This window comes from Equus caballus, chromosome 18 (genome assembly GCF_041296265.1).
Source record: "Equus caballus isolate H_3958 breed thoroughbred chromosome 18, TB-T2T, whole genome shotgun sequence".
Taxonomy (NCBI): Eukaryota; Metazoa; Chordata; class Mammalia; order Perissodactyla; family Equidae; genus Equus; species Equus caballus.
The window spans coordinates 54,377,574-54,403,443 of record NC_091701.1 but is presented as its reverse complement, the minus strand read 5'-3'; the positions used below and the strand labels follow the sequence as shown (position 1 = coordinate 54,403,443).

General features: G+C 38.5%; 1 protein-coding gene across 3 annotated transcripts in view; it reads left to right on the top strand.

The window, feature by feature from the left end:
- The window catches only part of CHN1 (chimerin 1), a 184,901-nt gene that overhangs the window by 4,254 nt on the left and 154,777 nt on the right, over positions 1-25,870 (top strand). The gene's annotated exons all lie outside the window — the stretch shown is intronic.

The window sequence follows — 25,870 nt, the reverse complement described above, 5'->3', positions numbered from 1 at the left end:
GGTTGAATTATCTCTGGCATCGCCCCCTCCTCTTTTTTCTTTTTCCTCTTGTTGCCATTTAGGCGCTTTTATCACTGCTGTAGATCACTCCTGGTCCTTAGGGTTCACTGTAATTTCTTACCTTCTTTCCTCAGACTCTTCTGCTGCCACGGAAATCTCATTATGCTCCTGTATCCGGCATCTCTGTCTGCCCTGACACACCTGCCTGTGGGCATCTCTGTAGTGATCCTTTGGAGCAGTTAAATGGCAATGGCGTGTTCTTTGTGATGCGGTTAGGAAATTCTCTGATTTCCCATGACCGTCCTGACATTAACATTTATTTTTAAAAAGACTAGTCAGCTACACATTTTCGGTATGATTTATTTGACCAAAAGCTAATTTTATAGGAAACTCCCACTTGAATACAACCTGCTGACATTTTTGTTTTTCAGACATTGCTCATCATAGGCTATGAGAGGGAATTACCTAAGCGTCAGGGTGGTCCAGTGGTGAGAGCCCAGCTGCTTTTCTTAGAATGTTTCATCTTTTCACCTGTGGTTAAAATCACCATCCTTATTGAAATACTTGTCCATATTCCTTTTCTTACTGCTGTCAAAAACTTAATATTTCAACTTTAAAATTTTTCTTTGAATGTGTGGAGATGTGATACTGTGTAAGAGAGAGAAAAGAATTATAGTTGCTGTAACTCTAATAGTCACCATCTGCATACAGTGTAAAAGGAATATTGGTGATGCAGTCTTTTTTTTTTTTTAAAGATTTTATTTTTTTCCTTTTTCTCCCCAAAGACCCCCGGTACATAGTTGTATATTCTTCATTGTGGGTCCTTCTAGTTGTGGCATGTGGGACCCCGCCTCAGCATGGTTTGATGAGCAGTGCCATGTCCGCGCCCAGAATTCGAACCAACGAAACACTGGGCCGCCTGCAGCAGATGGCGCAAATTTAACCACTCGGCCACGGGGCCAGCCCTATTGGTGATGCAGTCTTTTGAACTGCATCTGTCCCTGCAAATAACCATCCAGTCTTTGAGGATAGAAGATAGTAATGGTGTCATTATAAAAATTTGACAAATTTGTCAAGAAGCTTTTCAACTTTTTTTTTTCCCCTCTGAGGAAGATTCGCCCTGAGCTAGCATCCGTTGCCAGTCTTCTTTTTGTATGTGAACCACTGCCACAGCATGGCCGCTGACAGACGAGTGGTGTAGGTCCACTCGCAGGGACTGAACCCAGGCTGCCGAAGTGGAGGGCACTGAACTTCACCACTAGGCCGCTGGGGCTGGCCCATCAGCTTCTTTAGATCAGTATTTCTCAACCCTTTTTTTCTTATCATCCTCTGTAAGAAGCTTTTTTGACATTTTTTCTTAATTGTTCTCTCCATGAAACTTTAATACCAGAGGTTTATGGACTGTATGTATATCTGCTTGTATGTGCACAAAAGAGTAACGTTTTTGTGACCCCTAAAAGCCAATTTTTGCCCCCTTGAGGGCAGTATTACCCCCACTGAAGATACATGTTTTAGACTAATCCAGAGCAATCATGAGAATTAGGCAGAAAAATACTGTTTGGTCCTGCTTTGTATGTCATATAATAATAGTTCTGAAGGAATGACATTGGTATAATGTGTTATATGTATTTGATCAGATTGGTTTAACCTAAGGATTAACAGGTAGCTACCATCTTGACAGCAGTCATAACAAAGAGTTCCTTGCTGGGTGTGTGGAGCTTTTCTCAAAGTCCCTCTAGTAAGGATAGTATCCTTTGATATGGGTAATTGATGTTTCTTCAGTCTTATATAAAGTATCAGTAACAGCACCTTTAAAAACTTTATCTGCAATATATAAACTAAATGAAGCCAGTGAACTTTCTGTGCCAACCCAGTGCCAGACAAGTCCTCGAGCCTGGCCTTACAACCAAATTATCAGTTATAAGTCATTCTTACATAGAAAACGATTCCCGTAAAGGTTGGTTTTTACTTATTAATATAATCCTACTATCCTTTAAAAAGTAGAATGGGAAGAAACTAAGAAAACAGGGTGGTGTGATTATTTTTACGTTGAAATCATATTGAAAAAAAAATCGTGTTTGACAAAACAAAGTTACAAATATACATTCCTTATTTGGCTCCTTATTTTTAAAAAACAGAATGAGTACTTTGTGAATATACTAAAAACCACTGCATTGTGTACTTTAAAAGGGTGAATTTTATGGTATGTAAATATCTCATTAAAGCTGTTATTAACATAAGAAATCACCAGAGGCAGGTGGGAAATCAGATTGAAGAAGGAAAATTTACTTCACTTAAACCGTAAAAAACAGAAAATGCTATTTTTAAAAGAGTGGTTTTATATTCAGGAACTTTTAGAACTTTTCATGTTTTTAGAATATTTTTCCTTTTAGTCCCCAAGGAACAAAAACCAGAATTAAAAATTGATAGATTAGTAATGTCCCTGCCTGTTTTGAATGGTTGTTTTAAATTTAGAAAAGTAAGCACTTCTTGGAAAGAGTTAATGCCGACAATTGAGTAATTTGTGAGAGAAGGGAAGATGAGTCAGGCCAGGCCTGCCGCCAGCTGCTGAGTGGCATGGCATGGAGCCACCCCATTGTGCTGTATGCAGCTGCCCTGGAAGTTGTTCCTTTCCCTTTCCACTCTGACTCTTTACCTTTGGATTTTATTGGACTGCATGTATTTCACAGTGTAAAGCAAGTAGAAAAACAGTGTAGTCCAAGAGATGTCTCTCTGCTTGAATAGACTTTTTGTAATTTTTATTTTTAATTAATTAATTTTTTTGGTATGGAAGATTGGCCCTGAGCTAACATCTGTGTCAGTCTTTCTCTATTTTGTACCTGAGACACCACCACAGCATGGCTTGATGAACAGTGTGTAGGTCTGTGCCTGGGATCTGAACTGCGAACCCCTGGTTACCCAAGTGGAGCACACAAATTTAACCACTATGCCACCACGCCAACCCCTTGAATAGATTTTTTTTTTTTTCAAATAGTAAATCATTTATTTATTTATTTATTTAAAGATTGGCACCTGAGCCAACATCTGTTGCCAATCTTTGTTTTTTTCTTTTTCTTCTTCTCCCCAAAGCCTCCCAGCACATAGTTGTATATTCTAGTTGTGAGTGCCTCTGGTTGTGCTATGTGGGACGCCACCTCAGCATGGCCTGACGAGCGGTGCCATGTCCGTGCCTAGGATTCGAACCGGCAAAACCCTGGGCTTCCGAAGCGGAGCATGGGAACTTAACCACTTGGCCACAGGGCCGGCCCCTAGAATAGGTTTTCATCACCACAAACTTGACACTTCAAAAACTGAATGAATCCTCTTCTTTAAACTGCTGATCTTTCCTGGTTTTCCCATTTCAGCCATTAGCACATATCTTCAACCCTTACAGTATATTCTTTCCATTTTGTACCTTTTATATAGAACTTTGTCACTGTTTTTGAGCTCCTTAATGGCTGTGAAATTGCTTGGTCAGAGATGATTTTGGGATTTGAAGTGGCTTGTGCTAAGTAGGTCAGACGACAGGTAAGAGGCGTGGATGTAGACATCCGGCCTGAGTGAAATGCTTCCCCTGCAGGCCTTCATGTGAATGAAATGTACACCCTTATATTAAAGCATGATTTTTAGTATGTTATCTACGAGGAGTAACATGCTAAATATAGATACTTATCTTCATTCATGAAAGAATGATTTTAATGTATGGACTGAAGATCTTCAAGTGGTGAGACAGGGCAAGCGTTTTGACTGAGGGAGCCACACTGTAAGAGAAGAGAGAGTGGCAGGACGTTACTAAGAGGGCCCTGTAGGGGGTGGTGTCATAAGCAGAACGATATTAAAGCACAGGACATTAGGATTAGTGGGAAGGAATGGATGGTACCACAGAGTGAGAGAAGGAAGCAAAAACAAGAAGTGTATTATTTCCTAGTTTTTCTGAGGAGTGGCTCTGAGACTTGGGATGTGTTTTCCTATTTTGTGTTTTATTTACTCCTCTGATGAATTGAGGGCCTAGTGTGTGCCAGATATATATTAGTTCCCGTCCTCAAGGAACTTATATTTGCAGTGGAGGGAGACAGACAATAAAGAATGGATAACGTGCCAGGTGGCGAGTGCTCTGAGGAAAAATAACGCAGAGTGAGGGGGATGGACCAGCTCTGTGGCCAGGTGGCCCAGGAAGGCCTCACCACTAAGGTGGGTTTTGAGCAGAGGCTTGAAGGAAGTGAGGGAATGAGTCACGTGAAGTGGAGGAAGTGCCTCATGCCTCAGACTTTGAGGCAGGGATGTGCTGGGCAATTCTGAGGAACAGAAAGAAGGGCAGTGTGGCTGGGGCTGAGTAAGCTGGGGGAAAGTGGTAGGAGATGAGGGCATGGGAGATGCCTAGGGATGGAGGCGTGTTGGGGTCCCAGATTATGGAGGGCCCTGCTACATGGCGAGGTCTTCAGATTTTACTCTGAGTGAGATGGGAAGTCCGTGGAGGGTGCTTCCATAGCAGGCAGGGAGAGGAAAGAGCTTGGATTCCGGAGTAGGAGAGCTGCACTTCAGCCTTTCTCTGCCAAGGGTCGGCTATATGTTCCAGTCTCATTTTCCTTAAATGTAAATAGAGGCTATTAATTCCCTTCTCTGATTCATGCAGAAATAAATGAGATCATGTGCCTAAGATTCTTAACACAGTGGTTGAAGATACGTAGTAGCTAGTATTATCACTAATAGTATTGTTGTTAGAAATATTAGCAAAGATCCAGTTTGTTTATTTAGCAAGTCTGCTGACTGACTTGAAGTGGCTCTGCAGTGTGTGTTTATGTGTGGAGCTAAATAACGCCACGTGCCATTGTCACTTTGAGAATGCTCTGGGGGGACCTGGGTCAGGGATATACATGGTTCAGGAAGACCAGACAGACTTCTGATCGTTTCTACTGCACTCGGAAAATATGAAAAGTACACTGGCCAGCAGGCAACGCTGGCTGCTGCTTTGGGAGGTGATCCAGAACATCCTCAGATCTAGCCCCTGCTGTCGTGGCACTTAAAATAGATCGAGGGCTGTCAGCTCAGTGTCTAGCACGTAGAGGGTGCTCAACCCAAATTTATTGAGTGAATAAATGAGTGAAGAATAAATATGTAAAGGATTATCACTCTACATACTTATCCTGGGAACAACCTTGAATCAGTTTAAACATTTGCTTTCATTTATCTATTTTTAATCTTTTATTATTTGGGGTTATTCTTGCTTATTATATTAGAGTCAGTAATTGGAAACTCAAACCTGCCTCTTGGAGTTGATTAGTCTAACAATTCACTTGCTTGTTAAAATCCTGCCATGAGCCCCCATCACCGTTAAGATTAAGTCTAAATTCCCTAGCTTGCATGTAGGGCTGTCAGGATAGGACCCATGCTTACCTGGCCTCATCTCTTTCTCTTCCTCCGAGGCTGTGCTTCAGCAGTACTGAACTACTTGAAGTTTCCAGAAGGAATTATACTCAGTGTACCTTCGGCGCCATCATTTCCCAAGCCCTTCTTGGTCCTCACGCACCTCTACCATCTTGCAAAATTCATCTCGAATAGTCATCTCTTCCAAGTAGTCTTTGTGAATTAGTTACACCTTTTCTGCATCCGCAGTGCCCTGCATACATCTCTGCCCTACCACTTAGCGCATGGTGGTGTAATAGTTTATATTCTCCTGTCTTCCCCACCAGGTGAAGTTCCCTAATGGCAATGCTGTGGATTTCTTTGTTTCCTTAACAACTGCCATGTGTCTGATAGATACCGGCTACTCAATGTCTGTTTGAATGAAGCTTCGATATTACAGTAATCTCTTGTATTCCTTAAATTTGGGAGTTAATTTTAAGCCCCAGATTCATGTGATGCATACCCTCTATTTCTCATTATTTTTTGTTTATTCATTTTTTTAAAATTCGGCAAATGTGCCGTTAAGTCGTCCCTTTGTACTGTAATGCGGAGTCCCCAACTGGAAGCTCACGGAGGCTTGAATAAAAGCAAAGTCTCTCTGGGAGCAGATTCTTTGAGGTTTAACTATAACATTACCAACCACCAACAGATGTTTCTAAATTATTTGGCATAATTAGATAACAAATTCCACTTCATTAAACTATTGTTCCTTTTCATTTCAGTAGTACAAAGGAATTGCACATAAATTAGCTTGGTTTGTCTCTGTTTTGCCCTCACAGTAGTGAACATAATCAAGTTGAATAGGAATTCAGTGTGAAAATGGCTAACTTAACGTTTTAGAGGTCTGAAAATAAAAACAATATAATCTTCCTCTCATAATAGTAAATTTGTGTGCTACATAAACATTCCTATTAGTTTTCATATGTATATTAGAAGAGCAGATATAAACAACAGTTTAAACATTCTTTTTTTTTTTTTTGAGGAAGGTTAGCTCTGAACTAACATCCGCTGCCAATCTTCTTCTTCTTCTTCTTTTTTTTTTTGCTGAGGAAGATTGGCCCTGAACTAACATCCATGCCCATCTTCCTCTCTTTTATATGTGGGATGCCTGCCACAGCATGGGTTGGTAAGCAGTACGTAGGTTCATGACCTGGATCCGAACCGGCGAACCCTGGGCTGCCGAAGCGGAGCACACGAACTTAACCACTGTGCCACTGGGCCAGCCCCTAAACATTCATGTTTTTAAACGGATAAAAGTAAAATTTTGTTACTTAGGAATACCTCTCATTGTTCTATAAAGAACAGAGACAATGCAAGAAAGAGACAATGCAAGAGGATTGAAAACAAGAGCACAGGAATTCGTTTTTCTCTGTCTTGTATCATTAGTTTCTTCCTCTCCCCTGGATTGGTTCCCTCTGATTACAGCCATGCTGTCCTCACCCTTGGAGCCCTCTCAGCGCCATCATGAGTTATTAGTGGCCCTCTCTTACCAGAGGTTTATTGAAAGAGCGTTCAGTGTGCCCCACCTCCTCTTCCTGCATGCCTGCCCGTTAACCCTCCTCTGCGCCATCTCTTCCCAGCCACGGTGTTTCATCATAATTGGTTATGAGGCGTTTATGAATGTCCTTCATCTCCAGTGAAAAGAAATGTTGACATTTGTTGAATGGAAGAATTTTTCTGACACTTGTTAAAAGAACAAGGAAGACTTGGCTCAAGATGATTGCCATAGGTGTCAAGACTATGATAGGAGAGAGAGATGGGGCTTAACTCCGAATACAAGAACAAGTGGGGATTTATAAGCAAGGTGCAGGTTTGGGGGGAAGGTGGGTGAGTGGATGGAAAATCACTAAGAGGAGACAAGGGAAGGGGGAATTCTTGCTAAACTGACCTAACAAGATTCTTGTCGAGGGCAGGCCAGAGTGATCAGGCATCAGGGTAGGAGATGGGGAATTAGATTAGACATCAAGAGGGATCAGGTACGAAGGGTGGGGGCATCCTCTCTAAACTGACCTAGCAGAATTCTTCTAAAACTCGGCTTTGCAGACCTGTCAAGGTGGGGGGCCAAGGCTGAGCCCTCGAGAAGAAGAGGGCTGAGGAGGATGACCAAAGTTTGGTCAAGGAGAGCCTCGCGTCGCAACTGCCACCTTCCATTCTGCTTCTGTTCGACTGGAAGTGCTTTATCAGTTAACACCAGTCAGCGGTGTCTGCTCCTCTGTCCTCATATCCAATCTTTCTGCACTATTTGATCTTTTTGATTGCCTCTGTCTTCTGGAAACTTTTTTCTCTTGTCTTTCCAGACATTGCGTTCTCCTGCTACTCCCTTTCTTCCCTTTCACTGTTCCTCACTGTCCTCTGTTTGCTCCCTAAGACGTCAGTGCTTTTCGAGATCTGACTTCCCTTCTCTCTGGGAAGTGTACAGGCTCCAGCAGAGTGTGCTGTGGAGGATTCCCGTGTCGCCATCTCCAGCCCTGCCCCGCGTACCCTCCACATCTCTAGCAGGATTCCTGCAGACCCTTCAGGCTCCGCCTGTCCCAGCCCCAATCTTTAGCTTTCCTTCTTCCATCCTCTCTTCCCTTGCCCCTGGTACCCAGTTAGCTGCTGACTCTTGCAGCTTGGTCTTTGCAATGGCTTCCATATCTGTCCTTTCTCTGTATTCCATGTCTTGCTCTGCCCTTCCTTTCAGTACTGCAGTCCATATCCTCCGCCCCCTGCCACCCATTCAGAAGGAATCCCATCATCTTGAGAATTCTTCATCATTTTGTCTGTGACTTGCCTGTGATATTTGTCAATGTGTTCCTTTCACAGTCGTTCCGTATCTCATCTTTATCGTATCCTGTCTAGGTTGGTGGTTTCTGTAAGGTCCAAGAGTCATTCTTTCTCATTTCTGTACTCACGGTGCTTAGCACAGTGCTTCACACGTTGTCGGTGCCCCAAAAATATTTGTTAAATGAACAAAACAGTTCATAAACCACACTACTTCTGTAGTTTAACAGTTTCCAGGGTAGAAATGTAGAGCATTCTTTAATTTTTTCTATAATTTTATAATGCTGTGACCAAGTTAACAATGGTAAACATATCTCAAAATCTCTCATATATTGTTTTTGTTGCCTAACTATCTTGTTTTCAGTCTTTAAAGGAAGAAATATATATATTCCTACAGTGTTGGTGTATATCAACATTATTTACTTTGGAACTGGTTGCTTTTGTCAGCTTTTTTCAAAGGTTTCTGGTGAAATTCTGCTAGGTTTATACTGCTTTATCTCTGTAGAAACCGTCTTCGTCTTCCTTTTAACTTTCAAAGCAGAGGAGAAGGGGCACTAAACAGTATCTGCAGACACAGGGCTGTGAGCCCAGGTTGGTTTGCTCCCTGCTTTAATATTGCCGTGTGTCCAGTGTTCAGTGCGGAACAGAACCCTCCTGGAGAGACCGTGCTGATGGTCAGGGAAGAGATGGGTCCTTCTGGTTTTGTTTTGTTTTGTTTTTTAAAGATTGGCCCCGAGCTAACGTCTGCTGCCAATCTTCTTTTTTCTTTTCCTTCTTCTCCTCAAAGTCCCCCAGCACATAGTTGTATATTCTAGTTGGGAGTGCCACTGGCTGTGCTATGTGGGACGCCGCCTCAGCATGGCCTGATGAGTGGTGCCATGTGTGCACCCAGGATCCGAACTGGCGAAACCCTGGGCCACCGAAGCAGAGGGCACGAACTAACTCACTTGGCCATGGAGCTGGCCACGGTCCTTCTGCCTTGATAGCTCTTCTTTGCTCTTGTGGACTTTTTCAGGCCATGAACAAAGAGATAGTGAAGGGAAGCCCTTCCTTGTTCAAGCTCCCTTTCAGACCTTGGTGGGTTAGCCAAGTTCATAGCATCTTTGGAGATTAGTTTTCCATTTAAAAAATGGCTCTTTAAGTGTTTCTAAAGTTGCCGAACAGAAAGCAGTGGACCAGAAAGCTCACGCTAATGATTGTTTTTCAGAGTGTGCTGGAACCCAGAAAGAAAGATGAAGGCAGTGGTTTATAGGACATTTCATGTATTGCTAATAATATTTCATTTAATTGTGAAAAAAAATTGTGACGAAATTGACTTTGCCACTTCTCTATTTTGGGTATATTGCCTTTTAAAGTCTTTGGATGGCATTTGTTAATCTCAGATTTGGATGTCATAAAGATGCTCATTTTATATGTGTGCAAAATATGTAAAGATGAGAGCTGGAGAAACACAATTCATGTTTTTTTGTTCATCATAATGTTTAAAAGTTAACCAGAGACCTCTTTTAAGTTACATTCTTTGAATGAGAAATGATTCTCAACTTGTCAGTTCACTCTTTTAGTTGAAGTTAAAAGGATAAATTATTTCAAAAGAACAAGGAAAGGGAACAAGATGGATTAATAATACAGTAATAAAAAGAAAGAAGGAAACAGACATCACCAGACAGTAGGGAGACTTACGGAATACTTAGAGGCCTGTCATCCTGAATTTTCCAGACAGATGGCTCTGCAGTTCTCTGGAGAGACGTCAGCGAGCCTCTTTCTTGTGCCACGCACCCTCTGCCCCCATCTGCTGTTCTTAGGTCTCTCCAGACAGAGGAGCTCTTGCTCTCTTTTAGTGTTTCTCTCTCTTTCACATGCACGCACACACACACGCGCACACACACGCCACACACACTGAAGTGTGCCCCTCCCAGGGGATGGGAGGGAAGGAGAGTGACTCCACACAGCTCCCAGGACTTGATCCTTTGAGGTGAGACCTCATTCAGCTCAAGGTGCCTTTTTTTTTTAAAAAATATTTTATTTTTCCTTTTCCTCCCCAAAGCCCCCCAGTACATAGTTGTGTATTTTTAGTTGTGGGTCCTTCTAGTTGTGGCATGTGGGATGCTGCCTCAGCATAGCTTGATGAGCCGTGCTATGTCCGTGCCCAGGATCCAAACTGGCGAAACCCTGGGCCGCCGAAACAGCCCGCGAACTTAACCACTCGGCCCCGGGGCTGGCCCTTCAAGGTGCCTTTTGACTTCACTCCTCTCATCAAAGCTTTTCTCCTTTCATCTTGTTTTTCAAGTATAGTAATTGACCTTAGGAAGAACAGAGGCATTTGAAAATTGAAAAATGATTTTTTGAAATTTTCACTTAATCAAAAGTTGATAAAAGGCCCAAGAGAAAATATCCAACATTTTTAGGTCTTATAATCTATTTTCTGTTACCACGGGAAGAAGAAAAATTAAGTATGTTAAAAGTATTACTATTGGATAATTTCAAAAGATCTGTCCCAAGGTGGTATTTTTCATTAGTAAGGTTACATTTAAAATAAATTTTCAGTTTTCCTATGTTGCCTACTATGTACTTTCAGCTGCTGTTGCTAGCTGGCAAGGTACAGTTTTTAAAAGTTGATTTATTTATTTATCTTTTATTTAAAAATTAAACAGGAGGCTTATGGAAATAGAATTAAACTGCATTTAACTAATAATCCCTAGATTGAGAGACCAAGAATTTATAGTAGGTGAATTTCTTCTAAATTTTTTTATTGAGAAAATGCAGCAGCTTTTAATAATAAATACCATCAAGCAGCACTTTTTTAAACTTAGGATTTTCAGGCGGACTTACAAATGGTAATATAAACAAATGAATGAAGTCTGCCTCTTTAAATCTCATGTTTTATATTTCAAATCTATTTTCTTAAATTACATCCCTCTGAAACGTTTTCCTAATTACAAAAATATATTGTTAATGCTGAAAACTTGAATGAACTGATATATTTAATGCTGTATTTAGTATCTCTTTACATGTTGTTTCTTTTCTAGAGAACTCAAACCAAAAATGAAGTTTAATAGGCTTCCTATTTTATTTTCCAGTGCCTTATTATAAAAACATTCACTGAGAAAGCTGCTATAGAAATATTAACTCTCCTATTGTCACAAGGCAACTAAATATATTACAGTAGTTGTGAATTATCACTTATAAAACCCTAATACCAAAAAATCATTGGTGACACTGGCAAAGTGGTATACTTTGGGCTAATTTTATTAAAACAGTTGTGGGGAGTTCTAGAAACTCAAAATGCTTTCAAATCTTAAACCAACTTAGACTTGGCCAGAGCAATGTTCTCTCTGTCTCCCCCTAAGTATTTAGGCTGTTCTTCCTGCCATCTAGAAAATGTCAAACCGGGGCCGGCCCCGTTGCTAAGTGGTTAAGTCCGCGCGCTCCACTGCGGCAGCCCAGGGTTTCGCCGGTTCGGATCCTGGGCGCAACATGGCACTGCTCGTCAGGCCACGTTGAGGTAGAATCCCACATGCCACAACCAGAAGGACCTGCATCTAAGATATACAACTGTGTACCGGGGAGATTTGGGGAGAGAAAGCAGGAAAAAAAAAAAAAGATTGGCAACAGTTGTTAGCTCAGGTGCCAATCTTAAAAAAAAACCAAAGAAAATGTCAAACTGTAACAAATCTCCCCAGTACTTCCAACCAGTGGTGTGCTTGGGGTTCCCTTTGCAAAGCAGAAAGCTCTCTCAAAGTTTTGCATCTCAGAACATAGGTAAAAAAAGTGAATATTCTATAAACCTCCAGGCATTGTTGCATCATCAACCAATAGCGAAATTGGGATTAAGCACCTTTTAAGTAGAAAATTGGGGAAGAATCCTCAAGCAGTTAGCATTGCTGCATAACATGGCAAGACATGAACTTGGATGCCGTGTGCACTTCCCTTTGCCCCCCAAAAGACCACCAGGAAAAAGAACCCTGGAGAAAAAATTAGGGAAGTTAGAAAAAACGTAAACCAAGGGCCACCACTCGGATGCCTACAGTGGGCAGATAGTAACATAGACAATAGGGAATGTTGAGGAATTTCCTGATTTTAGATGTTGGCAGTTAATTTGGGCCTTTAAAAAAGCACTGTGTGGGCCAAAGAAAACATATCTTTGGACTGGCGGTGAGGCAACTCCAGGCCAGTAGGTGAGTTTAGAATATTAATATTTCCTTTTTAGTATTATATGAAATAATAAAACTGTACTATTCCTGAAGCCTAAAGAGAATCATATGAAGATGACTCTGGGGCATTTTCTTTTCTAATAGTCTTTCAGCTTTTCTCTTTGTGTATTTTTTCATCTTTATATGTAAACTTACACTTATAAGATACTTTTATAAACTTTACAAGATACACACACACACACACACAAACACAATGGATCTATGTATGTATCTATTAGTTCCACTGAATTTTAGAATTTTTGATAACTTTTTCGGTTTAGTGTTTATAAACAACAAAAGGCCTCTGTTTTTTTTCTTTTGAGGAAGATTAGCTCTGAGCTAGCATCTGCCGCCAATCCTCCTCTTTTTGCTGAGGAAGATTGGCCCTGAGCTAACATCTGTGCCCATCTTCCTCTACTGTATATATGTGGGACACCTGCCACAGCATGGCTTGATAAGTGGTGTGTAGGTCTGAACCTGGGATCTGAACCTGCAAACCCCAGGCCACCAAAGTGGAGCACGTGAACTTAACTGCTGTGCTACCAGACTGGCCCCATAAAAAACCTCTGTTTGGCAAGAGACTCTTCTATGACTCTGCTCCACTGCAGAATTAGGAGAATCATTCTGACTTCTCCACTGACTAGATGCTTTTTAAATTTCTTTGGTATATGGGGCCGGCCTGTTGGTGCAGCGGTTAAGTTCACGTTCCGCCTCAGACGCTCGGGGTTCACCGGTTCAGATCCCTGGTGCGGACCTATGCACTGCTTGTCAAGCCATGCTGTGGTAGGCGTCCCACATATAAAGTAGGGGAAGATGGGCACGGGTGTTAGCTCAGGGCCAGTCTTCCTCAGCAAAAGAGGAGGATTGACAGCAGATGTTAGCTCAGGGCTAGTCGTCCTTGAAAAAAAAATTTCTTTGGTATATAAGATTCTCAGTCTTCATTATTGCATGATGTATTTCTCCAGCCTAACTCCTGAGGATGTTGTAAAGATCAAATGTGATGGTTTGGCTATAAATGTTTTAAGTGCTTTAGAAGAAGGATCTTACCTCCAATCCACAAATGCACTTCATTACAGTTATTGGTATTTGGACTCTGGGAAATTAACCTTTAGTGAATACTTGATTTAAATTAAGGTAACATTTTGACTATCAAGCATATTATATTGAATATTTATAATCATTTGCTTCTGGACTGTTCTGATGGATAGAGTGAAAACATTTTCTAGGGAGTCCACAAGATGGCGCTTGCCAACCTGTTTCCTCTGTTTTTCCTTAGCTTAAGGCAATTCGGCAACAATTTAAGAAGATCTAAATATCTGTGTATTTTGAGTGTTAAAATTCGGATTTCCAGAAAGCTTGACTCCTTAAAATTGATAGGCTTCAATTTAACATTTTGAAAAGTGCTCATTTCTAGTATGGGAGCTAAGTGTCTTTGTTGAAGATTTTAAGGTCATTTTGAAAACACACTGGGATCTCTAGGATACAAAGGGCTGCCTTCATTCACTTCATTCGCCTTTTAAGCAGTTATTTTTAAAGAATTTATGGGATTTGTGAGACACGTAGTCTCTATGCATAGTTCCTAGACATTTTAAAATATTGCCATTTATAAGGACTTGGCCACTAGTAATTGTTCTAAAATAATTGTTCTGTATTCTATTTAAAAACAGGAAGATGTAGTTGGAATATAGTTTGGAATTTCTAATTATGAACGAGATTTAATAAATGGAACAATATTGAAGGGCACCAGGAATCCAGCCAATTATGATATGGATTATATTAGGCTTTCTTTTTACCCTTGTATATTTAGCATTTAATTAATACTGTTTTACATATTTACTGTTTACATTAACATTGTTCTTATGGAAGGGAATTATATTGAAATTATGTTGAGATTGGTAAGGGAGGTTTTATATTTGTTTATTGTTTTGTGAAATCCTGCCCATAATTTCAATGAAAAGAGCTATATTCAAAAAAAGACTAAGACAGGAAAGTGTATCCAGTAAAATTGAGAGCAAATTAGGTTTAGGTCTGTAGTATTCCATAGGCTCTTCATAAAAGTGGTCAAGCATTAGAACCGAAGGCATGTCATGGAATAAGAGCAGTAAAAGGAACTTTCTGTTGAAAACTAAGTCAGACTTGAAAAATTTAAATTGAAGCTTGTAACCAGATATTTTAGATGGTTGTGAAAGTAGTCATTTTTTTCACCATTTGTATGAAGGTTTATAAAGAAAGAATCTATTATATAAGAAGAAAGAATCACTGGAAGTTTTTTTTTAAAACAATTATTGTATGTACTGGCCACTAAGCTTGCATAATAAATGTGTTCTGTGGGTAGGCTGCACGCTGAAACCATTCCTTTGTTAGCTTGCCCTTTGCTATGTCAAGGATTTAGTGTTCTGTTTCAGGTTGCCACCATTTACATCATACTATTTTGCACAGCATCTCCTTTTAAAAGGCTTATAAAACACAGTCTATTTAAAGTTCAATAATTTTCCTTGAATTTCCATAAACGTTGAATTTAAGCTAAATTAATTTCTAAGCTAAGGAACTTGAGAAACATCGGTCAGAGAAATGTAATACGGGAGCAGATGGACGGGATGTACGCACAGCACACAGGGCTGATTCATCCACTGGCATCTTTGAATGCTGAGATCTTAAGATTTTATTTTTAAAGCGCTTTGATTGCTTTTCAATTGATAAAATGAAGATTGTGCTTTCAAATGTACCCATTTCCAGTTATTTTTTTCTAGAATTAAATTCTAAAAAGCTTCTGAAAATGAAAAAATAATCAAGCAATAATATTCGTTTCTTTTTCTTTGTCTTTAGATTCATAGTCCACGTTTGAGACCAAGTGAAAATTAAACGGCTCCAACTGAAATGTGTTCTTTGTGCGTCTTTGCTAGCACATCTTTAGAAAATCTAGACGTGTAATTGTCAAGGCAAGGATTTGTCTTTTCGTTTGGTCACCTGGTTGACTGACTTGTTTTCTCTGAATGTATGAGTTCTAAAGCTTGATTCTAGACTTAGATACGTTTTACTCATTTCTTCTTCTAATCTATGTTAAATTTGTGTGTGGGACCTCCAGGAGATTTTTTTGGCCCATGACAGGCACCATTTGAGATAATTATTGCATGCTCCTCACGCTTGATCAGTAAAACTACTGACATTATATTAAGAACAATGGAACTGTAAGGAGCCATATTTATTTATTCCTCAAGGATTTTCTTTTAAGTGTAACATACGTATGGAAAAATACGTGGTACATAAGTGTTTTTAAGTAAAATACACAAATAAGTACAAAAAATTAGTAAAATACAGAAGTTATAAACTTGATAAATTATTTCAAAATGAACACACCTGTCTAACTACCGCTCAGGTCAAGAAATAGAACATTACCAGCGTCCTAGACTCCCTTGGAACCCCTCCCATCTCTATCCCCTCTTTCCTCCCCAAAGTTTATCACTATCCTGACATCTAACACTATAGGGTAATTTTGCCTGCGAGATTTTTTTAACAGCTTTTTTTTGGTAGTGGTGATAAAATACCTTTTTATGCTAGTCTTTAGTAGAATCCAGTTCAACCAAGTAAAATGCTTCTGAATCTCAGGGAGAGAAGGGACTGTGTATGTAAGGACACACTATTTTAAAAATATTTTTTAATTATAAATTTAAAAACTGAACACAGTATTTCCTGTTATAGAACTGTCTACTTTAAACTGCTGAAAGATATCAATAACAGGTGAAGGTATGTACTGTTGTCTCAGGAAAAGTGACCTACAGCAACATAATCTTACATTGTTTTTGCACTTGCCACCAAAGGCAGAGGAGAAGAAATGCGTGGGGTTAGGGACTGCGTCATAAACTGAGAGAACCAAAAGCATGACATTTGTTTGAACTAAATGTTGTATGTTAAAAATTAATATGAATTTTGATATTCTATTCCATAATTTGTCTATTTTTAATGTTATTCCATACCATTAGATTGTATTGCTTTCCTTAATTAAGGGACAAAATGCTGATGAATTGAGCTGTCGCTTTTGGAAAACTGCATTGAATTAGTGTTCAGACTCATAAAAATCTGAGCACAAATGGGAAGAATTGTTTTTTTTTAATTTCTTTGTGAGATCTGTGCAGGTAATCATCAGGAGGGATGCTGGATAGCTTGGGCAATGATTTCACGCTTCACTTGGTGAGGTTTCAGGTTTCAGTAGATGCCTTATCTGCTGAGAAGTTAAATTGCTTTGTCACGTGAAAACTGAAAATCACATATTCACAAGTTAACATCTTTTATTGTCTCAAAAAATATTAAAGGATGTTTTCAGTGACAAAAGATAATGGTTCTGTGAATGATACAGTGGCTTCCGGGTTGCTTAATGGCCTTGATGCTGAGAACCTCCACAAATTTCTTCCTGTTTTGTTTTTAGCCCAATCTATGGATATATGCCCATGAATTTGTTAGTTGATCTCAAAACTCTTGCTTTATCATCAAACACTTTGCAAAATGACATGTCTACATAGATGTTGTTATAATAAATATATGAATAAAGACCAGATGATTAGAATTCTTATCCAACTTGAAGTTGAGCTAGGTTAGCTCCCCCCATCAGTTGCTTAAATAGATCTTTGAGCTCATTAAAGGGTATCGTTTGATGATGGCACCTTTCTCTAATTGGGTTTCCTCCTTTGGCCAGATGTAGATTAGACTATATCCAAAGCACAAAATTTGGCCAAATTTTACATTCCAAGGTGATTCTCAAACTGACCTGTGTGAAGCTTTAAGCAGTTTTTAAATTTTCAAATTAGCTTCACGTTGAGCTTCTTAAACTTTATTTTTCCTCGCTAGGACGTATGTATTTTCTTGCGTATTTAGTTGCAGAATATCTTTGGGGTTTTTCCTTCAAAATTTACATGATTACAAATCACTGGAAAAGTGATAGTTTAATTGTGGGTATTTCTTATATAAGAAATATAAAGGGTTAGGTTCATTTGCTAGCTCATAACAGTTTACTCATTTTAAAAATCAATATTTTAGTATCATCTTATGCTTTTTAGATGACGGCTGCTTATTATTCCTGATTCATTAGCTGTAGTTGAGGAAGAACATAGCATCCTAATCACTATTAGGAAACCAGGTATACCTCATCTGAATTTCTTTTTTTCCATCATTCGTACTTCCAGATGTACTTTAAGCTTAATTCAACTTTTTTCTTTTTATGATGCGTGCTCCCACTTGAAAACAGTTTTAAAATCATAATGAATAAAGGCTGTAAAACTTCACATGAAGTAACAGGACTGCAGATATTTTTCTGTTATGGGAACTCATGATATCAGAGAAGTGGAACTAAATGGAGTGTTTATAAACCTGATCAAATGCAGTTGCAGCGGGAAATTGAACTGATATGTGGGAATATGTGTGGGTTTTTTTTTTTTTTGACTTTCAAGTAAATAAGCAAGCCAAACATTGGTTCCTGGGGTGAAAACTTTTTTTTCTTCTAAATCTTGCTATGGGTCCATCTCCATTCTTGGTGAACTGAAGATAGCAGGGTTGTGTTGGTCACTGTGACTAGCCTGGTTTCTCAGAACATTAGTTTTTATTGTTCACTTACACTTGACAACAAGAATAATACTCTAATAACATAAACATGCCAACAGTTCCAGTTATTTTTTGGTACAGAAGCGTTTCTACACTTGACGCTTTCATAACCTCTCCTCTCCCAGAGAGAAGCAAGAGTGAGCCACATTAATCCTGTAATATTGCTTCGTACCCCTTGGTTACAGGTGACCAGAGCCTTCCAATAGACAGGTTTCCTGGGTTGATTGTAGGAAAAAAAAAAAGAGTAGAGGACTGAGATTCTGGCTTGAGATATTGTTAAGTCGATTTTGCCTTCTTTTAAAATACTTAGCGTATAATCCAGAAACCTCCCATTGCTCCTGAGTATTTTATCAAATGAAATAATTGCTCTATATATCAAGAACAAATCGTTATGATTAGTAATGATAATACCTCTCATTTTTCTATATCCCTTAATAATTTTGTTTCCAAAGCCCTTTCTCTTTCATTGTAACCCCACTGAATCCTGTGTAAAATGTGCTGGGTGTTCATAAAATTCAGTAAATGGCGAAGTCTGGGCTTGAAATAAGCTCTCCTGGTATCCATAGCGGTTCCAAACTAGCATATCTCACGCTGCATTGTGATCATTTAATGTCTTTCTTCAACCTTAAACTATGAAATTCTCAAGTACAGGGACTGTGTCTTACTCATGTTTGTTTCTGTGTAGTTTAGCTGTAGGTCCCATCCATAGTTGGTACTTAATACATGTTTGATGGGTGGATGAATAGATGAATGGGATTTTGTCTGATTGATAGTGATCTAGATTTTCTTCTCTTGAGTCACTAAAAGTTTGGCTATCATTTGGATTTCTAGGGTATTTTGAAAACATTTTATTATGGTAGTCAGTCTGAAAGGATAAGGAAGTATGCCGAGAACAGTTTAAACTTATGTATCGTTAACTACTTTTCACAGTAGGCAGAATTTATTCAAGATGTATTTGAAATCTGGAATCTTTATTGTGTTTTGACAAATGCAAGTGCAAGAAGAAGAATTGGAAGTAATGATAAACTAGAACTGATTAGAGATGTATTTGAAGCCTGGAATTAGTATTTAGAAAATGGATGTCTCCTAATGTGATGGAGTGGAAGGTGTGAATCATCATCTGTGTAGTAGGCTTGCCGAAATCTTTAATCTGAATCGAGGCTGGCTCCATGGGTGTGTGACTGTCCAGTCGCGCAGGACTCTACACTCAGAAGAACCTGCTTTTGGTGTAAATTTCTGCTGTTGCCATCTTGAAAGTCTTCATAAAATTTTTGAATAAGGGACTCAAAAGTTATGTAGCAAGTCCTCATTTGAGTCATGGGGAAATAGTCACGGAACTACAGAATGTGGTCATTCTAGTACAAGACAAGTGGTCCAGATTTTTAAAAAATGTCATTGTCATGAAATATTTTTTAAGAAGGTAGAGGAATGTGAAATGTTCTTGGTTAAAGAATACAGTAGAGACATGGCAACCAAATATAATCTCTGAACCTGCGTTGGATCCTGGATCAAAAAGCCAAAAAAGCCCAAAAGGATACTTTTCACATAATTGGGGATATTTGATGATATGTTTAAACTTTGATATACCATGTATACCATCAGGGTCCTTTTTACAAAATACTGATTTTTAAGTTTCTTTTTTGAGCAGTTCTAACCGTCTGTAAGGGGTCTTCTAAAGAACAAAAGATAAGTGTTATTACTTGTTTTTTAAATAGAACAATGTCTTGCAAATACCACATGAGTTTCTGTATAAATCTAAGATACACTAAGGGGTTTTATGATCTTTTTCCTGTAACTCGAAACATTTTGCCAGTTCATCGTAGGAATTATATTATCATTACTTATCAGTTATTCCTAATTATGCTAAAAGAAAAAAGATTAAAATAATAAGAAAGCAGAAAAATGCTGCAGTTGTGAAATACAGGATCATTGTTTTGTCATCCTTCAATTTTCTTATTGCATTGCCCAAAGTATTACATCATCCTTCAAGAACGTATAAAAGCAAGTTGAAGTTACTGTCTTTGTAGTTGTGTTTTGTTAAAATTTCACTGAACACAATTGGAAATTTAGAATTTTTTTATTTTCAGCCCATAATGAGAAAGAAAAATATTTTGGCAGAGGAAGACATTTCACAATTATTCGATAAATCAGAAGATGAACAGATGACAGCACTCTAGATTCTAATGATGGTTAAATTTATCCTACAGAAGAAATCTCAGACTATAGATCATTAGATGATGATATCCAAGGTCCAGGGCCATCAAGCTGGTTAATGCTGTTTTCACAAGTAGAGTTTCACTGAGAAGAGCCACGTCCGCCCACTTACATATTGTCTGTGGCTACTTTCCTACTATAAAGTGAGTTAAGTAGTTGAGACATAGGTTGTTTGGCTTGCAAAGCCTAGCATACTTACGATCTGGCCTCTTACAGGAAAAATTTGCCACCTAATGTCTTAGGTGAATTTTCTCAAACTCAGGAATTGACAATGAACAATATATGTTTAAGGAAAAAAGGAAATAAGGTATTCAAATCCAGTCATTTGTTCAACAGGAAGCATTTCATTGCATCATATTTTGCAGAAAGAATCTAACCATTCTGTTTTGCTAATAGGACAGTTGACTCTTTTTTCGTCTTTTGTGATGTTTGTGCACCAAAATATACCTGATACAGTTCTTAAGTGGATAAATACCTAAGACAGGTGTCTGTACAAAAGTGATGGGAAGGAAATAGATGTAGAAATGAACAAATTTATTGGTGGTCATTTTAGTTTTTATAAATCTAAAAATGAAAATGTTTTGCAATTATGAGCAAAGAATATGACTCTCCTCTCTTCAACAAAATTATGAGCCATCTGAGTTTTCAAAAGTGCTGTTTTGAAGATGCAAGTGCAAGAGGAAAAACCAGAAATAACAATAAGCTAGAACATTAAGATGTTTTTGAAATATGAAATCTTCATTGTATTTTGACAGTGCAAATACAAGAAGAAGAGCCAGAGTAATGATAAGCTAGAATCTGTTAGAGATGTATCTGAAACCTAGAATCAGTATTTACAAAATAGATATGTCACAGGCTCATGCACGACAATTGGTGAGCAGTTAGTTGCATTCAAAGAATGCTGCCTATTTGGGGCATATGATCTTCAAAATAGGAAAATATGAAATAAAATTTGGGCTTGCATGTTTAAATTTTTATTACATTTCTAATATGTTTTTTACTGTCCTTTTATTCTTATATCTGTAAATTATTCATAAAATGACTTAAATGTACAAAAATAGAGACGTTTCATGGACCTAGATAGTGAGTGGTGATGACTGGTTTTCCTGGCTCACAGAGGGTTGATTTCTTGGATGTGAGAATGGTTTTGTGGTTGTGTAGGGGGATGTTTTTAGAGGAGTGAAGTTTTGTGATGCCTGCAACTTACTCTGAAATTGTTTGGGGTGGTAGATGGAGAGAAGAGGGAGGAGAACGTAACAAATGGGGTGGGATGTTAACAGTTAGTGAATTTAGATGAAAGATATGCTGGTGTTCTTATACTATTCTTTCAATTTTTGTGGGTTTGGATATTTGCAAAATAAAAAAATTGAGAAAAAAAAATCGCAGAAATGGAAATTTGGCTCTCAGAAAGATGAAAAAGAACCAGTCTCCACCCTTCCCCCCCCCCCACATGCTTTCCTTTTAAAGGGAACACTTGCATTTAGACTATAAATATATATATTTTTAATAATTAGTTTAGCTTGCTTCTAATTGTATCGGCATTTAACTGCTGAGCAGTAGAGGCATAAAATGGTGAAGTTAATATGCATTTGTTTGCCACCATGAATTTTCTAAAACTTCTTGTGCTTTTGGAAGATATTACATTTATTAATAAAATACAGAGATTATTTTCTTTGTCTATTAGGCAAGTTTGTTAGAATAATTAACTCCAGTGGGCGATCCAGCTTGTGTCAATATGTTCCGTGTCATTTTTATCATTTCTTATGGCCTATTCACATACAAAATCAAGAGAATTTTCTTTAAAATTACAAGCACATGTTTTGTACTGAGAACTCATTTTTTGAAATTGTTTATTTCATATATATATTTATGCATGAAAGAAACCAGTTTCATCTTTTATGTGTATTCTTAATAATAAGAATTAAATTATATTACTTTACCTTTGTTTTTGAGCATTTCATTGTTGCTGGGAAAACATTTATGACTACCATATTTACAGTGGCTTTCAAGGGTATACCAAATATTTACAAATTCATGAGAAAACAGAATTTGATCTAATTGTCACTTGTGAACTGTAAAAACTCATTTATTTTTGTTATGATATATTACAAGAATTTGAAAAGCCTTATCAGAGATAAATAATTCTCTCTTACACACTGATAAAGGCACATGAAAATGTTTTTCGTTACTGTCACTTCTCTGTGCTTGATGTTGGTTTGAATCAGATAAGTCTTTTTTCCTTTTCCAGTGACAATGACCTTTTGTTTCCCAATCTGTAGTATTCAGCATCCTTGAGGGCATTCTAACAATGTTAGTGCAGTAAAGCGTGCAGACAGTATTTTAAACAAAATGCTTGTTCACAGCTGCGTGACATAAATCACTCAGTCTGCTTTTCCAGTAACAAATAAAATTGCCTATTAGAAAGCTGCATCAAGTCTGGAGTGAAACAAAGGAAGACTCTAGGTTTTTAAAAAGAAACTTCATTTTGGTAAACCTGTTGGCTATGACATTTCATGGGTGAAGTGTGTTGGGCATTGGCGCAGTTTTCTTTCTAAGTACTGAAGTAGAAAATTGGGGAGAAAAAAGAAGTTTTGTCTTTCAAATAAGGACATTTTGGAAAATTCTTTAAAGTATGGTATCTTGAGAAGCTTGCAGGTATTCAGTCTGCATGGTAGTCCTCAGTTCCCATTAGAGCTAGTGGGAATTCACTGAGTTCTGTCTATGATGGTAGAAAATGTCCATTGACTGCTGTAACTCATTTATTTCTTCATATGGCTTTAACCAGCAGCTGTTTTTCCACTGTGCTCCATGCTTCATTTTATATATATAAAATTGTCAATTTTTGTATACACACGCACGCACACATACATATATATTGTCATTTATCTGTTGTATCTTATCATATATATAAAATTGTCATGTGCGTGGGGCTTGAAATCTTATCAGATAAATGTTGGCTGGAGTCAGATTGGACAGCTTTGGCTCCACGTCACATAACACTTTCTGTTAAACTGTTTGCCATTCATCCTACAGAAAACGTTCAGTACCTTAGGAAATGCTCATTGCGGAATGACAAAAAGCAGTGTTACTCTGTAATGGCTTAGGTTATGGCATCTTACATGTTCTGAAAACTGTCTATGAAAATCTTACTGGTGGCATCTACATTTCTGTTCCTAGAAATTTCCTTAATATGAGGTACCTCAAGAATCAAGTTAAAATTTTTTTTTTTGCGCTAACAATAGTAACAGCTGATGTTAGTTTGTCCAATTGACTTGCCCAAGGTGAGACTCACAATTAGTAAGTGCTAGTAGAAGCAGGTGTCCAAACCCCCACAGCCCGCACTCGTAACCATTGCTCTGCACTGCCAAAGCTCGTAGCACCAAGTGGGGCAGGTCCTCATCGTCAGTCCTGAAACTAACACCAGCCTCCTCTTTCTCCTAAGTGCCCAGAGGTGAAGCGCCTAGACATCCCTGTTCTTTTGCTCGTTTGCTATGTTCATAGAGAAATATCCCAGAACATTGTTTCAGTCATTGATTTTCCTGACCCTGATGGATGTATTCTCAGCTTCTGCTCCAGGCTTCTGACCTTCCTCGGAAAACTGTGTTTTGTGACTGGGGTTCAGGCAGCCTAAGTTGGTCCATTGCTGTCATGCGAGAAGACCACGGTGCTCTGTGGAATTTAAAATACTAATAGCTGTGTTTCATAGGCATGTTTTCTGTTTTATGATCTAGCAAAATGTTGAGTCACTGTAGTTCTGCACACTATATGTTGAAGCATGGGCTGTGATAGAAAGCAGCCACGATTGGACAGCAGCCCACTCGACTCTGGAAAATACCATTTTCCATTGCTGCAGATATTATGCATACTAAGAGGTTATGTTTTTCTATTTCTGGTTTTCCATATGCATAACTGAGTCAGAATTTTTCAAACCTTCTCTCTCATAGGATTATATAGCTGAATTCCATAGTCTCAGCACTGAACACGTTACACAGACGAGCACTAACGTAACTTTATGGCCTCTCTCCCTGCCTCCCAGTAAAATAAGGAGAACAGCTCCGAGATTTCACCTTACTTTCTCTGCCTTAACTTCCATTGTTTGTCTGAATGCTATCTTGTTAAAACTATGACCACTGCTCTGCCACCCACTTCACCTTCATTTTTCCTTCCCAGTCGTAGATCACTCATTTTTTAAATCATCCCTAACAAGAGTGATTCATGGTTTAAGTATTATAGGAAGTGCAAGTGTCAAGATCGTAGAAAGCATATCTACATATTCCTACAGGAATTTTTAGCTTAGGAAAATTAGAAGTTGGGAAGGGATTAGTGTTCCTGACCTTACAGGACTCTTTCAAAAAATGCAGCCAATAAGTGCCTTTCTTGTTACTAAACCAATCAAGATAATGAAGCTTCAAGCTATCACCCTACTGTGGGCCTGAGCGGAGGCACTGCTTGGAGCTGATAGATTTAATGAGGTGGAAACTCTCTTTGGACATGGGGACCAGAGAATATCCTAAACATTTCATTGAAGGTTATACTCAGGCTTGAGCTACAGGGAAACCAACAGCAGCAAGAAGACTTGAATAGCATCATGAATGAACCTGACCATAAGGGATACAGCTTGTCTCTATTGTCCTTGGAAGCTGGTCTTGAAGCTAAATAAACATCTCAGGGTTTTATTATCCATTCTTCAGCCTAGTGATAGTTGTTGTACCCTTGTGGACTACACTTGAAATATTTCCTCAAACATCTGCGTTCTGCCTTTGAGAAGTTGTCCTGGCCTTTCTTCTGCTCACACGAACCTGCTTAGGTTGTCTCCCTTCAGTCCCCAACCCATAGGGCTTTGTAATTTGGCTCTTTCTTATGGCCTTGATATTTTTCAATGTAGTCACCTGGCTTGGCATGTTTGCCTTGTTTCTAAATTAGTGTCCTTTTATGATATCGTCAGTAGTAGTTAGGAGCTTGCGATCTAGAGTCATGTGATCTCCGCTCACGTACTGGCTCTGCTCCTTGTGACTTTAAACAAATGCCTTGATCTCTCCCCCGTGCTGGTTTTCCTATCTATAAAATCGTGATTGTAATAATACCTGCTTTATAAGGGTGTTGTGAAGCATAAATGAAATAAGTGTAAAAGCATTTAGCAAGAGCCCAGCACATTGTAAGTGTTCACTGCCTCAAAATGTACTGCTATCTCCTAGTTATTATCTTAGGCCGGTGGTTCTCCACCTTTAATCTCAGGACCCATTTACACTCTTAAACGTTGTTGAGGGACCTAAGGAGCATTTGTTTATGTGGGTTGTATGTATTGCTGTTTACTGTATTTGAAAGTCAAATTGAGAAATTGAAAAAAAGATCAATTGAACTAAGAATAATGATAATAAACCTATTACGTGTTAGCAAAAATAACATTTTATGAAAAATATATTTTTAAAAAGAGTGGCATTCTTTCTATTTTTTACAAGCTCTTTAATGTCTAGCTTAAAAGAAAGCTAATATCTAATCATCTGTGGCAGTATGTTTTGATTGTAGCAAGTGAAGAAAATCTGATCTCGTAAAGATATGTCGGAAAAGAGGGAAGTATTTTAATAATATTTTCAAATAGTTGTGTATATTCTTTGATACTCCACTAAAGCTTGACAAGTGGTAGTTTCTTAAAGGTCAGTTACAGCGTAGACTCTGAAACCATGTCATTAAACATTTTGTGCTCTGTT